We start from the raw sequence: 16,971 nt of genomic DNA, 5'->3' as shown, positions 1-16,971 counted from the left end.
GGGGAAAAGGCCATATATAACTTTCAGTGAAATGTGTTTCAGTGAATTGAATTTTCAGTGATTTGTGTTCAGTCATTTGAGTTTCAGTGAGATGTGCCATCAGTGAAATGTCCTAGATCCATATATATATATATATATATATATATATATATATATATATACACATATATACACATATATATATATATACATATATATATATATATATATATATATATATACACACACATATATATATATATATATATATATATATACATATACACACAAAACACACACACCCTAAAGTGAAAGTGCTTTGCACTGTATTAGCTAACACATTCTTCTATCCGTTTTATTTCTGACGGATAGCCTGTGGAATGAAAGTCCCAGGACAATTAAAACAGAAACAGTAAAAGACAAAACTCACTGTAATACCATTAAAGCCTAGGGCCTGGATACCTGACCCCTTTCTGCTTATATATGAACTACAACTGCTGTTACTAACAAGAGCAGGACTAACTCCACTTTGCCATAACCTTGGACTTCATATATATCCCATTATTTACACATACAGTTTTGTTGTTCAGAGGATCACTATTCTGGTCCTGAGAATTTCAATTGGAACTCCCCCACTTACGTGCAATAGGAATACAGTAACCATCTAATGGCAGTGTATTTTGCATGTTTGGAATGAATTCAATGTACAAACTGAGCTTTCTGCTACATCTTACAAAATTAATTTTTTTGCAGGCAATGTCTGTAATACAGGAAGCATGTTCTCTTTGTCTTACAATCTAGCTTATGTCAGTAGTGTGGCTTACAATGAAATGCAGTATTAGCTGAGATATCCTGAGCATCTTAAGTAGAGAACAGTGTTAAATTTAAAAAATATATAACTTCCAGTAGATAGAGTTTTTCCTTCTTTTTGCTAAGCAAAGTTTCATATGTTATTACTTACAAACTTGTACCTGTGCACAATTTAAAAAATAGGCATTTCTGAGTAGCTTAGTTTTGGAAGACATATTTTACAGCAGTGTAACAGTTTAAGCAGCCAGTATTAACAAATGCATATTAAGTCTAACAGTAACACACTGTAGATGTTTTTGTCTATCTGCCTGTAATTGTATGATATTTTCCAGGTTTGCAAGCTGGCAGTGATGATCACGTACAGAATAACAAGGATGTTTATTCTTGGCTACCAAAATGTACACATGAGGAAAATGAATGGATTTGACTCTAATTTTTGAAGTACAAACACATCAGTTAGGCATTCATGTATTTTTATTTTCTGCAGAGATACAAATTCTACATGACCTTTAATTTGTGCACTGTGCATAGCCTTGGACTCCACAAAAACAATGCACTTCAAGAAATACAGAAACATGGCTACTAAAATAATTAGAAGCTACAGATTATGAAACTAAGAGCTGTAAGCCTAACTAAGCAAGTCACGTATTTCCTACCTCAGTTTCCAAAGATTTATGAAGTTTGCATCTTTAACCTGTTAGATTACCATTATCATAAGATTTGGATTTATGAGATCCAGTGATGACACATTACAACAATATGCCTTATAGATTCTTCCAGATAAGTACACACAGGAATCAGGAGCTTGTACGTTTCATTATATAATACTTGCCTATACTGTGAACTCATCAGAATACCTAATATTGTTAAAAATCTGTAAGACAATCCATCTGTTTAAAACAGTGGCAGCTTTCAAAAGTCAAAATATAGCAATGAAGCTATTTCAGTAATATTCTAATTCTATGATGAATGCATGACTCTCTGCTTTTGTACTCGTTATAATGTACAGACCATAATAAATGGATGTTGCTGTGTCTTTCAGCTTTTCCCAGTTAGGGGTCGCTACAGCGGAACTCCGGTCCGCTAATGATTGGCAGTACATTTTTACGTACCGAGTTGCCAGCCCTGACGCACAACCTTCAACGAAGGTACGCCCATTCACGCATGTCTCCACACAGAAGATGCTCTAGCTGAGAGTCGAACAGGACGTCTTACTGTGAGGCGACAACGCTACCGCAGCACCACCACCGCAGTACAGACCATAATAAATGGTATAACGTGGAATTAAAAAAAAAACTAACCTTTTAAGAAAAGCTCCAGCTAACACTGCATATTAGTAGAGTTACAAAGTCAATTACTATAAATCTCTACTGTACCTATTCACCACTTCTTTTCCTGCAACTGTATGTCCTTTAAAATTTTTCTTTAAAAAGGTTGTACATTAATAACACATGAGGACATGCACTGAGCAAATATTACTTAACACCCAAGGTGCTGTGAGCCATGACCTCAAAGGGACACCTGCCTCCAAAACTTGTGTGTGGTATGCATTTCATGCAGTGTTTTATTATGTATTTTTATTTACTGAAATTAGCATTTTGAAAGATTTTGCCAAAAATCACAACTGATTATTATAACTGTTTGCTTGCCACCCCCCCCCCCTTTTTGGGCTGGGCTAGTCATCCCACTATGTAGTTCCACACTAGGTTATAGTCTACCTGTAGGGGAGAAGGGAAAATCTAATGTGATATTCATATTGACTAGAAGTACGTTGGCCAGGACAAAGAGAAATTTCTCTACACTGGTGGGGGAGCCACATCATTGCTTCCTATAGCAGCTGTGGAGTTTGACAGAGTGGCAACATAAAACAGTACTGAAGAAGTGTGATATAGAAAATAGAGACTGATCTAGTTCTTGTTACAGTGTTGTTTCAGTGTGGTTTGCCCATACCTACCCTTGAGTCCAAACATGGATAAGGACACGCAAATTAGTGATGGTGGTACTGGCACGTCTTAGGATTCGGGTATGGGGGAAATGACTTAATATTATGGACCTTTAGCTAATGTAATTCATTCTGATGGTGTTACACTTGATTTAGTATCTGAGTCCTCTTCTCCCTCCGCCCTGTCTACTGCTGATTCTGGGGGAAATGTATCCAAGGTCAAAGTATTCAGAATGGACACTCTGCCTTGCAGTGTTCAGTTATACCTAGCTGTTGCAGCAAGAAAACCAGATGTTGTTTCTCATCAACACAGTGTATTGCAATTCAGAAGCATTTCTGGGCTGTGACCTTTCTAGTGATGGACAGGACAACTCAAGTTCAATTAGAAGCTTGGGAGTGGGATACTGAGGTAGGGAAGAAGGGTGCACCAGGCCATAATTAGGCACATCTCTAAAGGAGTTCTGGCAGAGGCTGGAGCTCAGGGAGATGACACTAGGCTGGGCAGGGTGGGAGAAGCAATGAAGGCTTGACCTATGGGCCTGGGGTAGATTCATATGATCAGAGTTGCTTTCCACTGCCTGTCTAACCTAATATGCTGATGTTAGCAAGGTTGGGAGGTAGTTAGGGCAAGGAAAGTCCTTCACTAGACTGCAATGTATGGTGATTTCCTGCTGGATCTATCCCATTTCAATATACCATAAAGTTCTATCTTACAGAACCTGCACACTGAGGTAGGTAACTCCATGGAGCAGAAGTTGCCACAGAAGAGAGATCCTCCCAATGTGTGAAGACTGGAGACACTGTATGGGGATAGAAATAATGTTTCCATTGTGAGGCAGCATGGAAAACCTGAAGGCAACAATAGGGTGGAGAATATGAAAAAATCTAGGCTGTGGTAAGGATATTGAGTCTTTCGGCTTTTCCTGGTTAGGGGTCGCCACAGCGGAACTCCAGTCCGCTAATGATTGGCAGTAGATTTTTATGTGCCAAGTTGCCGGCCCTGACGCACAACCTTCAACGAAGGTACGCTCATTCACGCATGTCTCCACACAGAAGACACTTTAGCTGAGAATCAACAGGACAACGTCTTACTGTGAGGCGACAATGCTACCAAAGCACCACCACCACAGTATTTGCACATAATACTTGCAGTGACAGAATTACTGCCTGGGATAATTTATTTCAGTCTTTGGGCTTTAATGTCCAACAAATAGATCTGTTTTACATCTTGGCTCTGAATGTTTTCAGATTATTATCTTACTGACTGTGGCTTAGCTGCAAACTTTGCCCAGACGTTCTGGCAAACTTGACTTGTCATCATGGAAGGACTACTTGCTTACTGACATGACTTTTCAAAACTCTAATATTTACTTTTGTAGAACCGCACTGATTTTCTGAAGAAGAAATGTATTTTCTTAAACATTGTGAGCATGTACTTAACATTAATAAATATTTGCCTCCTGTGGTTTATGGAATGTAAGATGGAAGGTGTTGAGTGGCTTTACTTATCAAAAATAAACAGCCTGTCTATCTTGAAAGTGTGTGAATGTATATGGGTATACAGGTAAGTTGTGATATTCTGTGTGTGAGATAAGCACCATTGTGAATTGTGTGGGAGATCATGACAATAACTGCAAACGTTTGTGTAATTATTGTAGGAGTACTGGCCATTACTACTTTAACTGGCAATTGACTGTTTCTGCTCACATGCCAAAGGTTTATGCCTGTCGTAATGCTGCCAGTGGACAAGTCCAATTCTGATAAGGCAGGAAGTGACATCTATTCTGTCAATGATGAAGCTTTAACTTTATTGCATATTTAACCAATTTAGCATGTTACACCCCTTTCTGCTACTACTACTACTGAGAAGACAGCCAACGTGTTTTATTGTAAAGATAGTCAGTCTGAGAAAACAGAAGAAAGGATGGTAAATGTAAAAAAACAAAAAAAAAAAAAAATGGAAAACTTGGCTTATTGATAGTTTCCCCTGAATGCTGTCTGCACTACATACTAACACGATTCCGGATTTTGAAACAGACTGGCTTGCATCAAATGTGATATTTTTTATTTTGTTTAATGTTAGACTCACTGCACCAAATCAGACTGCCAAAGTTGGGGCTGCCTGTGAGATATGCAGAAAAGGCTGCTTCTGCAACCAAAACTCACTATCTTCTCAGTTCACTTCAAGTGAATAGGGCACCAGGCCATAATTAGGCCAAGGAGGTGGTATCCAGTATGACAAAAAAGGTATTAAATGCTGGTGCTATCTAGCTAGTAAGAAAAAGGCCTATGCTTAGGTCTTGGTCACTGAGACCAGCCTTGGTAGACTTCCACTTTTCCCACCTACTTCTTAATCTCCTTAAATGACCATCTTCCAGAGAAGTGTCCTCAAAAAAGTGACAAGTTTTAGCATTTTTTTTCTCCTTACGTGTACCTCCATCTGCCTCCAAAGTGGTTCAACTTTTTTTTTCTAAAACGTTTCAGGAATTTTATTGGCATAATTATCTCTACAACATCCTAGGTTTTTTCCTAACCACAAAGGAAGAACAGCAGCTGTCTTTAATGAAAAAATACAAACAAATAAATTCATGTTTTCATGTCACAACATATGAAAAAAAATACCACTTTACAGGAACTCTTTTTAGGTCCGATGGCAGCATATTATATGCTTGTTTTTGACAGCTTTAGTTTATTTTCTTTGAAAAATGAATGAGAGCTGTGTATTTTTCCAACTGACTGGTTTGCAGATGCTGCATTCTGAAAATTTCTAAAGGGCATTCTAACATGGACAAAAGGTGGAAATGTATCAATCTACATCTGAAACAAACACCTCAAGACTGGTCAAACGGTATGACACACTTCAGGAAGCTATATGTACCTGACATTGAAGACACACACACACGTTCATCTTTGAGAGACTTGAACCACTTACCTATCTAGTTACACAATTTGGGGAACAAAGTGTTAGCCACAAGCACCACAGGAGAAGTCTTGAGCTCCTTGAAGTCCAATTTACCCATATTCTTCCATGCTACTGGTGCCATCTATGTCCCAAGGAAAACATAGCCATTACTTAACTGTACTGGATACACTCCCCGTTCAACTCAATGCCACATTCATAGGTGACTTTTAATTACTCCAATATAAAGTGGAGTCATATACAACCCCATACATGTAGGCCCAGATATTCCTGGATTTTATTAAGACCAATCCACGTGCTCACTAGGGGCACAAATATGCTTGACCTGGTCTTCACAAACATGGGGGAAACATTGCTATCCCTCCCTTCCCAGAGTGTAATATCCTCAATGGTCAGATCAGACAATAAAGCTGGCTCCTCTGAAATAAAAATAAAATCCAGGACCCCAGCTAATCGTGGTACTTTCAGGAATTATTCAAATGCAGACTTCCTACTACTAAGTGACAACATGGGAACCCCCCCCCCCCCAACAAACACAGAGAACACTGACTAGGCAGAATTATTCTTGGAAATCCTGTACTATCAGGTTAATAGCTGCATTGAGACAGCTGTACACACCTGAAAAAAGCTTATGACAAACTCAAAAAAAACCCACCTTGGTAGAGTACCTGCATTGAGACAGCTGTACACACCTGAAAAAAGCTTATGACAAACTCAAAAAAAAACCCACCTTGGTAGAGTACCAGCCATCAACAGTCTTTATAACAAAAGGTAAAAAAAAAATCACAACAAAATTTAGGAAGTGCAATACCCTGCATGGTAAAACCTATCATATCAATCTAAACAAGAGGTGCATATGACTAATAAAGTCTACAAAAGCAAAATTTTAAGTTAAACTAGCCTCTCAGGCTAAGAGCAATCACAAGGCTTTCTCCGGCTGTGCACAAAACCTCAAAAGCAATAACATAATGTGTCAAACTCAATGCAAATAGAGCCAGCTACAGTGAGCTGAAAGTGGTAGCTAATCTAGTCACCAGCAAATTTAGCTCCAGTTTTACCCCACCACAATTTCGCCCCAAACACCCCTCAGGAAACACCCTTATCTATAACTCCTCCAACTATCACTAGGGAACAGTCGTAAATATACTCCGAAGCCAAGATCACTGCATCAAATGGTGATGATAATATCCCGGGATTCCTCCTTAATAGCATGAAACACTACCTGTCAGAACCACTAGAATCACTATTTAACCACAGCCTCCAGACAGGCTTCATGCCAAGTGAATGCTGGACTACAACTGTCATCCCTCTCAAAAAGGAAGGATCATCCCCAGACCCAAGTAACCACAAACCCACAAGCTGGACGAGTATCATATGTAAGACCATGGGAAGAATAATCATAGCATTGATAAATAATCACATAGGAAACCTGCACATATTTGGAACCAACATATTTTGGCTTTGTCAAGGACAGGTCATGCCCACTTAACCTGGTGGGCTTCTTTGAGTAGGTCAACAAAGAAATGGGCAAGAGAAAAATGGTGCATACTGTTTATCTTGATCTGGTCAAAGCATTTAGCACAAGAACCTACTAGGGCATTAGGCAAAAACTCCCATGTCACTCTCTGGATAGCCAGCTGGCTCATATATATAAGACACAAGAAGTCAAGACAGGGGAGTTTACCACCACAAAGGCCAGTCACTAACAAAGTCCCCAGACTGCTCCTTTTTGGCATCTACTTCTTGGAGGTCAAGGATGATGTCAAGGGCCTCTGGCTGACCAAGTTTGCAGATGACTGCAAACTAGGCACAGTCACAGACTCCCTCAAAGATAAGGCACCTCCTCCAAGAAGGACGAACACAGACTAAATGGTGCCCAAGTCATAGTTTAAAACTCAATGCAAAAAAAAATGCATGATAATGTCTTTTAGAAAGAAGGCCACCCTGGGAAATTACTGCATCTATAATATACCCCCAAGACCTGACCCCACTGTTAGGGATTTCAGAACACATGCAGACAATGACTTGGTCTTTGACCATTACATGTCTACTGTAGTATGGAAATCATTCTATGTGGTGCAACTTATAAGCAAGGATATAGCATCTAGCTCCACAGATATCTTTGTTCCATTGTAATATGCCATTATCAGACCAATCATTGAGTACAATTTCCTCTTCAGTATGTATTTGACCAGGTATATGAAATAACTGAAGAGTTTGCAAAATATAAGTGTAGAAAGTATGCCCTACGCAGCCTGCCTCAAAGCTTTATGTCTCCTATAGACTACTGAGAGGTGATTTATGCCTGGTCTATAAGTCATCCTCTGATACAGCCCTTACGGACATCTTGCACATCCACAAATCAAACAGCATCAGAAAGATCCAATCTAGGGAACTAAACCTTATCTGCAATGTAAACAGGGCATGCTTGAAGAACAGGTATGCATCTCAGAAACTACCTCTTCTCTGAGCAGGCTTCCCATCCACATAAAGCAGAACTCCTCCTTTCACTTATTCAAGTGAAACTTTGATCAGAAGATGGAGAACAGTAAATTTACCCCTGGTCTGCCACCTATGTCCCTATCAGAAAGGGGCAGTATGCTTGCCATAGCCACACCCCTATAAAATGAGAGGCATCACAGCCTGTTCAATACATTTGGGAAACATGCCTAGGCTTAAAAGGGCCATTTAGAGTCATTTGTTTGGTATCATCTATGAGCTTATGGCAAATCTTACAGGCCCCCCCTTTTAATATTTCACTATAAAACTTTCATGTACTAACAGGGAGATTAACAACAAAATGCAACAAAGACATGTACGCTATCTTTAGAGAGCTTAAAATCATGCCATTAATAGCTGTGACATGTTACAACTGAAAAAATATATTTTTGGTGAAATATAAGGATTTTTTTTATTTCTGATATAACAACTCTGCAAAGAATTATTAGACCATTACTGTAGTCTGCGTCCCAAGCACAAATCAAACAACACACTCAAAAGAAACAGAGTGAAATGCAACATGGCAAACTGAGTGATGGGACATAAACTTCTGCATGTTGCACTTTTGTACAGAAAGTTATATTTTGTACGACTTGGAGATTTCACTATTAAAGAAGAAACAGCAGGTTGTTCAGCTATAAAATGCAACTAAGATGGCTACTATATCCAAAGGGATTTCAATGCCATTCAACTATGGATATTTATCCCTTTGCTCTGCCTGCTTCAGAATATGGCATTTTAGCCACAATATAGATATATTTTCTCTGTAAAAATGTTTTTAAGCAATAACTTAGTAGATGTGTTCTGGACAATGGTTTCACCCAGCCTTTTGAGAAGAGTTAAAATACCACACACACACACACACACACACACACACACACACACACATGAAACAATGTAACAGGCTTTGTGCCAAGGACTTGAGCATTGCAACTGTTAACACTTTGCACAAAGGTGGGCCATCGACAGATCCGGGTAACTACAGACCCATAGGACTAACTATTCTCATGTGCAAGCCATGGAAATAACAAAGGACATAGGAAACCTTCAGCAACTGGATCCTACACAGTTTAGTTTCATTAGAGGCAGGTTCTGCCTACTTAACCTGGTGGACTTTGAGAAGGTCACCAAAGCAATGGATATGGGAAAAACAGTGCATACTGCTTACCATGAACTGGCCAAAGCTTTTGACACAATACTCAGCTAGGGCATTACTGAAAACACATAAAATGAAGAATAAATCCTTATGTCACCTGCTGGATAGCCAAATAACTCACAGATAGGAAACATGATAGGTAAGTGGAACTTCACAGAAAGGGCAGTCACTATTGGAGTCTTTCAGGGCCCAGTGCTGGGGCCACTCCTTTTTAGCATCTATTTCTCTGAGGCCAAGACTGACATCAAGGAACTATATTGCAAGATTATTGTAAACTGGGTGCAGTCACAGAATCCCTTCAACAAGGACTGACAGAGAATAAACTGGTGACAGAGCCACAGTACAAAACTCAATGCCAGGAAATGAATAATAGTATCATTTTGAAGATAGCTACCCCTGAAAACTACCATGCTGAGAATACACCCCTAAGAGTAAATCTAGTGATCAGGGATCTGGGAACATATTGAATGTCAGATGTCTATGATGGTAAGGAAATAATGCTCGTTAGACAGCTTAGACACAAAGGTACATTATCTAGGTCAAATGATGTCATTCTGCTGTACTCAGTCCTCATCACACCAGTTATTGTGTACAATGCCTCCTTCAGTATGTACCTGACCAAGCATATGCAACAAATGGAGTGTCCACAGGGCTTCCCCATAAAAAGAAAACTTAAGGCATAAAACAGTTTCTACATGGACTACCTCAAAACCTCAAAGCCATGCCCATGTGCTCTGTAAACTACAAGCTACTGAATGGTGATCCCTTCCTGGGCTACAAAGAATCCTCAGATTCCCCTCTGATGGACCTGATGCACAGCCACAAAACAAATAGCATCAGAATTACACAATCTAGTGACCTAAACCTTGCCAGCAACATAAACAAGACATGCCAGAGTGGCAGGTATATGTCTTAGAATCTACCTCATTTCTGGAACATGCTTCCTATCCATGTTAAACAGAGCTCTTCATAACCAAACTCAACTGCAACTTGGACTACTAGATGGGAAACTGGAAATTCACCCTGGTCTGACATCTGTATCTCTAATGGACTGAGGTAGCCTGTAAATGCTTGACTCCCAAATGCCCAAGTATACATTTACCTATTAAGCAACCCTACAGTACCAAACTGCAATAACAATTTGGAAAGCAAGTCTAGGCTTAAAAAGCACCTCCCCAATGATAGTTAGCATAATAATCAACAATGAACCTATAATGCAGACTATAACACCAAAATTCATCATGTGTATGAGACCCTCATAATAATTTTTTAGGGAATTTTAGCTATTTATTTGAATACAATAAATATTCAAAAAAAGTTCTATCCTCAAGGATTTTACTGCATCACAATCGGCATTACATGGAATTCAGGCCTCAAAAGAAATGTTACCTTCTCTGCAGAAAGTGTGTATGATATTTAACTTTCATGCAATCAGAACATAGTGCCCATGTATTCTGGAATTTCATTTAACTTTGCTTTTTTTAAAAAAGAGGCCACATAGCCTGCCAGTAGAAACCATGGAAAATGTTAAGACTGCAATACCAAGTATCTTCTGAAATACTGCAGTTACTTCCTGTGTATTGCATCACATCACACCATTTCTTCTGTGACAGTTCATGATAAAGATTTCGGTGAATTCTAATAAGACACAGAGCACAAAGAAGAGTGTCATTCTGCTTCCAAGGAGTTAATTCCATTTCAGTCCTAATTTATATGGCAACATATTGACTTTTTTGTTATACAAAGTTTAGGCCTTATGTTTTATACAGTAACAGAAGTATTGCCTTTACTAATAACGTATTTATAATGACTTGTATTGAGACACCAAGTTTGTTCACATACATTCTGCACTTTAGTTACACTCTACCTTTTGAGCAGATAACTTATTGGGGAAATTGGGTACAATTCCAGAGAGTGTGATACCAAGAGTCCACTGAAATGCAGCATTTGCAACCTGTGTATGATGCCATATAACATTTCACAATAAAAAAGAAAAGAGAGTTCTAGTAAAATACATGCATACAAAACAATAAAAAGTGATTCTAATCTCAAAGATTTCACTGCATCTTAACATTAATCTACATGACAGCACATAGAATTTGTCAGTACAAAGAGCTTAGGCTTCTCACCCTATATTCATTAATATCTTGTCTGAATAAATATTTATTTTATATATGCCTACTGTAATGAAAATTTAGAGCACATACATTCTGGATACAAAAAGTTTTACCATGCCTTTTGAACAAAGATCAAGTAGCCTCCAGTGTGCATGGAGTATAATGTGCCAGACTTACACCAAAAGTTCTCTGGAGCACTGCACTTGATACATGTTCTATAAGAAGCCTTACTGAGAGAAAGAGGAGGCATCTGATGCATCTGGTTTTCCAGACTGACTGCACTTGATACAAGTGCATAACAAGTCTTATTGAGAGGAGGATAAGGCATGTGATGTGTCTGGTTTTCCAGACTGTATTTTTAGTATGGAACTTTCCAAAACATGTTCCTGCATACAGGGCAATGTTGCAGTCTAAGCAGCAGTAGCATGTCTCTGATGCTTCTCCATGCATACCTCTTTTCTTCCTTGTACTATCCTGGCATAATGCTGTGAAGTCCTGGCAGAGAAAACCCTACAAACTTGATGAGTGTTTGTTCACTTTAGGGGTCAATGGTATCTTAGCTAAGAAGTCTGTACCCAAAAGAAGGAGCTATGCATCAACAAAGAGACCAGACTAGCATGATGATCATGGTGTATTTCCTGAAACACCTGTACAAGCTTCATTATATACTTATAGTGGCTGTCCTTATCTCATTCCTTTTGTAGAATTACAAAATATTTTTGTAAATACTTTTAATGTGTTCACTATTAGGACTTTATCTTAACATCATAGCTTTTGTAAGAGCTCCTCCATCAGTGTTAGTGCTATTAACATTATCAAATGAGTCCATTGTTTTTTAAAATGGTATGCATCTCCCATCTCTTTTGCTTCACATCTCTTTCCCAAATCAATTAATGTTGAGGTATCCTCATGCCCTTAACATATTAACTAATTCCATTTTTCCAAAGTTAAGGTCACCTGATAAGATCCTAGACAGCCTTAACAACCTTTTCACCAAATTTCTCTTCTGTCGTACAGGGTGGCAACTTTTGAAATGAAGGTAACTCTTGGCAAATGAGGGTGAGCCAAATGTAGTGCCTTCTATTGTTTTCTATAAAGTGATTTTGTGTAATGAATAATACTATCAGCTAAGTGTAGGTAAATTTTAAAAAAGATACAAAATCATTAATTTTATTAAATAAAAACTTCAGTTCTGTGTTGACTTCCCAAATAATGAAAATGTCACCCAAAAATGTCTTCTGTAACTAGTAAAGTATTTTCCTAAGTGTAGTCAATGACTTATCTAAAATGTACAATGAATCTTTCAAGATGTGTGGAAAGAAAGAGTTAAAATTCCTTTCCATTTCTTCTCTAAATTTCCTAAAGTTTAATAACCAAACCAGTACTAGATATAATGGGCCTACACTGAGGTTTTGTCACATTTTTGTGGACCTTTAGAATACCAGAGAGTTTAGTTTCACGAGGCAGTACATGCTTAAATAATCAAACACATTTCAGTCAAAATCTTCACAGAATAATTAATTTAAGTACAAATTTAATCTTTGGAGAGCTATATTCATTTAATTAACAGAAAAGGAACAATAAAAAGTTTAACTATATACTAAATCAAGCATTTTGCACTGCAATCAGAAGTATTAACAACAACCACAACACTGTTTTTGTCTGGTTTCTTGAACCATTACTCTCTGCTGGTACTAAATTTGAGTAACAATTAAATTGCATCATGTTCCATGATGTAGGGAGGGATGCAAGGGGGGGGGGGCTAAAAGTAGTATACCTTTTAACTGTGCTTTGAGAAACCAACATGTTCTCACAAACAGTTGCAGTTCCAATATGGTGTCCACCAAGTCTGCCTTCCTAGTTGGAACAAAGTTAAACCCCATGGGACCTAGGTTTATAAAAGTGCAATCCACTTGAAAACTACTGTAATTAAAAGTATAAAAATCATCAGAAACCCAGAAAACAATTTGTTCACTGCAATTAAAACTGTTCACATTTATTTGTTGCAGTTGTTCCTCCAATTCTTCCTTCTGCTCTGTGTGAACTGATTGTTCCTCAGGATAGTCAGCATCTCCCTCCTTCCATTGTTCTGACATGCCCTCTGATCGGCTATCCTCTCTGAGTGATGTTGGGGCGACCATTCCATAAAATCCCAAAAAACCTGTCCTGACATTTCTGAAGTGTGGCTCTCTGATTCTTCGCTGTGTTAGATTTATTAAAATATGAAACATAATTGTTGTTCAATTCAGTGTGTATTTGGTATGCTCATTTTTGCATGTAATTACTGCAATACCAATGTAACTTTTTTTTTTTTTTTTTACTTTGAAGCATGGATGTCTTCAATATATTTCTCCAAATCAGAAATAAACCTTTTAATAGATTTTTTTGTAGTCAAATATATTCTGTGACAAACTGGCATTAATAACAGACTTCAGAGGACAGTTTATCTGTCACATGCCCATTATATTTCATCGAAATACCCAGAAATTCTAAATCTACATGGTCAATGACATCACTTAATTACCTCTGCATGTTAAGACTCTAATATCAGTCTGTTAAAGAATTTCAAAAAAAATGTAAGACTTAGCATCCTCCCCACAGAAAAACATTTTTTAAAAAAAGATTATCAAGTTGCAAAGACCAGTTTTTTAAGTGTTTTTTTTTTTCTTTTTTTGGCAAAATGGCTAATAGAATCATATAAAACCAAGGTTATGAGATTCTGCAGCCATACATCTAAGTCCACTCCTGTCTGAATGTTGTCTCCATTTGAATCTCTTGAGACCACTGGTGTTGGGTGTAGATCTATGGTTCTCTGCTGTCCATTCTGAACTAGTAAAAGTAATACAATCCTTGTCACCCAATCTCTGATTAAGCAAATTAGGTGTCTGTTTCTGTCATGATCTGCCAAGCTAAGAATTGATTACTGTTTGTTGATTTATCCATTCTGTCATCTAGGTAAGAATCTAGATGTTTGCCAGCACTGTTTGCTGTATCTATGGTCTTATTATTCCAACAAAGTACTTTTAAACCTGTCTACTGCTACAGCTTCTAATATTTTCACTTTACAATTGCTTTCAGGTTCAAGCCCGAGCTTAATTTTGTTACCAGTTTGTCCACGTTAAAAGTCCAGCTATAAAATGTTATTGTCTGTACTTCAGGAAATATATCAGCATTAACTGAAAAGCTCTTTAAGTTTATCATAGTCCATGCAAAAATCATTTTCTTCCATGTACATATTAAAGTTTGTAATGGTTCCCCTTCTCAGCTGGGATGTCCATTGGGCTTGGTTCTAGTTTGCTGTGATGCCATACTCCACAAAATAAGACTCCAGGTCATTCTCCCTGGTTAGTTTCTTCATAAGGATCATGATTCTTGAGATGGTATCTATGCTGGCAAGCTCAATTAGTTGTTGAGGTAAATACAATAGCCTTTGGTCACATCCTCACCTGTGCATCCACAATTTTGTTTAATAATTCCCCCACAATTACAGTCACTATATAAACAAAACAGGAGCATAAAACAGTCACAGCGATGTCGAAAATTTAGTAGCTCAAATTTGCACTTGGCAGCACAGGGACCTCAAGGATCTGAAAACAGGCAAGTCACTGACTGTACACACACCACCAGTAACCAAAAACTGCAAGTGAAATCCACAGCCCCAATCACTGCAAAACTAAATGCTAAAAAAAAACACAAAACTTGGTCAAGCTTCCACTCAGAATAACAAATAATTGGTTTAATTGTTAAGCACTTTCATCCAACTTGAAAACAGACTTCTTCAGAACACACTACCAGTCTAAGTACAGAAAGACACTGCAAGCAGGGCATATATATGACCACAGCCTTTTTTTCACGTCAAAAAGAAAATACAAATCACAGAAATCCTCCAGGATATATGCTGTTTTTTAAAAAAATGTCTAAGGTTGGGATGTAAGTGAAATCCTGCTTCCAGCTCTGAAAGTAAACACTTCCACACCAGGTATATTCCACAGGGTTAGCTCTGACTGGGTTCTCTGAAGCCACCCATCCAAGGTCTTTGTTCACAATGATCTTCCAGATGAGGAACTAACTTCTTAATTTCCTGATTTCAGGTAACATACCCTTGACTGTCAATCAATACTGTATTATCTAGCTAACTGCTATGAGAACATTCCAGTGCTCCCTACTGCAGTACACTAAAGGCAGCTTACATATAAGCCATGCTACAAAATGCTCAGGCAATATTTTACACCAGATATTTCTGTTCAGTGTCTTTTGTTTGAAAGGGGATTACTTAGAGTCCAATACTTTCATAGCATGTGGTGTTCCTAAGGGTGTTAATACATTCAACATTGTGGTGGTCTTAGTACAGATAATTATTAAGTCCATTTTTAATAGCCCTTTTCATAGTTTGTTGAATTCCTCTTGCAAATGTGGTTGTAGCTTTGTTGAAGTGTTATTGAATCTAATAATGCCATCTAAATACGCTATACAATTTAGAGCAGGCATATCAAATAGTAAAATTTTCATGAAACTTGAGAATAGATGAGAGCCAAAAATGGATTCTTGAGCCGTCCTGCAGAAAATGTTCCATTACATGAATTGATATTTTTATACCATATTATGAATGTTCTGTTTTACAGATAAGAGACAAACTGCTTTAAGGTTGCTTTGTTCTAGGCCAAAATTTTAAGGTTGTAAATAGTAGTGGATGATTACTATTTGGGTACTGTAATCTTCTCTAAAGCCATGTTGTTTGTTGTGGAGAAATAATCCAAAAGTTGGTCATACAGTCATTTTTGTAGAATTCTGACAAGGGGGCAGAGAATACCCACTGGATAGTAGTCTGAAGTTTCTTGTTTATTTTTGGGCTAGGTACAACAGTGGCATATTTCCAACTGTGGGACATTTTCCCTGGAGGTTAGTATCAGATAGTATACATGGAAGAGTGGTCCTGTTGTATAAGTAGATACCATTTTTAGGCATTTTGGGTGAAGCGGAGAGTGTATCACCAACTTGTGTATCGCTAGGTTTTCTAATGCAGTCTTTCCTGAATCAGAATGGAAGCAGTTTTAGTAAATGCTGTATTGACTTTGATTAATTTGAGATAAGGGAGAATTTGTTTGAGCAAAGAAGGCATTAGCTGAATTAGGAAATGTTATTATTAGCTCTATAAGTGAGTTTGAATTGCTGTTTGAGGTTATTTGTGAGAGATTTTTTTTTTTGTTGCTCAGCAGTGTTTGGGTGTGAATTTATTTAGTGCGTGCATGTGCACTTTTTAAGTAGGTCACTTAGTTGAGTTTGTAGTGGTGTGTGCATTTTTTCCTGAGATCAATAAAAGCTGGTTTTGTGTGTACGTGTGCAGTCCCACATGTATCAGCTTTACATTCATGTCAAGCCATATCCCTCTGCTTTAGTGAGTTTTCTCATACCTTGGGATATCCAAACACATGCTTCTGCTCTTACTCCCGTTTGGTGTGAAAATCGTCCATTTTGGCTGGTTTGAATATGTCGTAGAAGGTGCAGAGGAGTAGTTATCTTTGAGAATATCCATCTGGCTCCCTGCATA

At 37.9% G+C, this 16,971-nt stretch overlaps 1 protein-coding gene across 1 annotated transcript in view; it reads right to left on the bottom strand.

Moving 5' to 3' along the window:
• The window catches only part of LOC122808197 (transient receptor potential cation channel subfamily V member 6-like), a 346,314-nt gene that overhangs the window by 215,595 nt on the left and 113,748 nt on the right, over positions 1–16,971 (bottom strand). The window lies entirely within an intron of this gene.

This window comes from Protopterus annectens, chromosome 8.part0 (assembly GCF_019279795.1).
Source record: "Protopterus annectens isolate FY-2018-M chromosome 8.part0, PAN1.0, whole genome shotgun sequence".
Lineage (NCBI taxonomy): Eukaryota > Metazoa > Chordata > Ceratodontiformes > Protopteridae > Protopterus > Protopterus annectens.
This window is presented reverse-complemented; position numbering and strand designations above follow the sequence as displayed.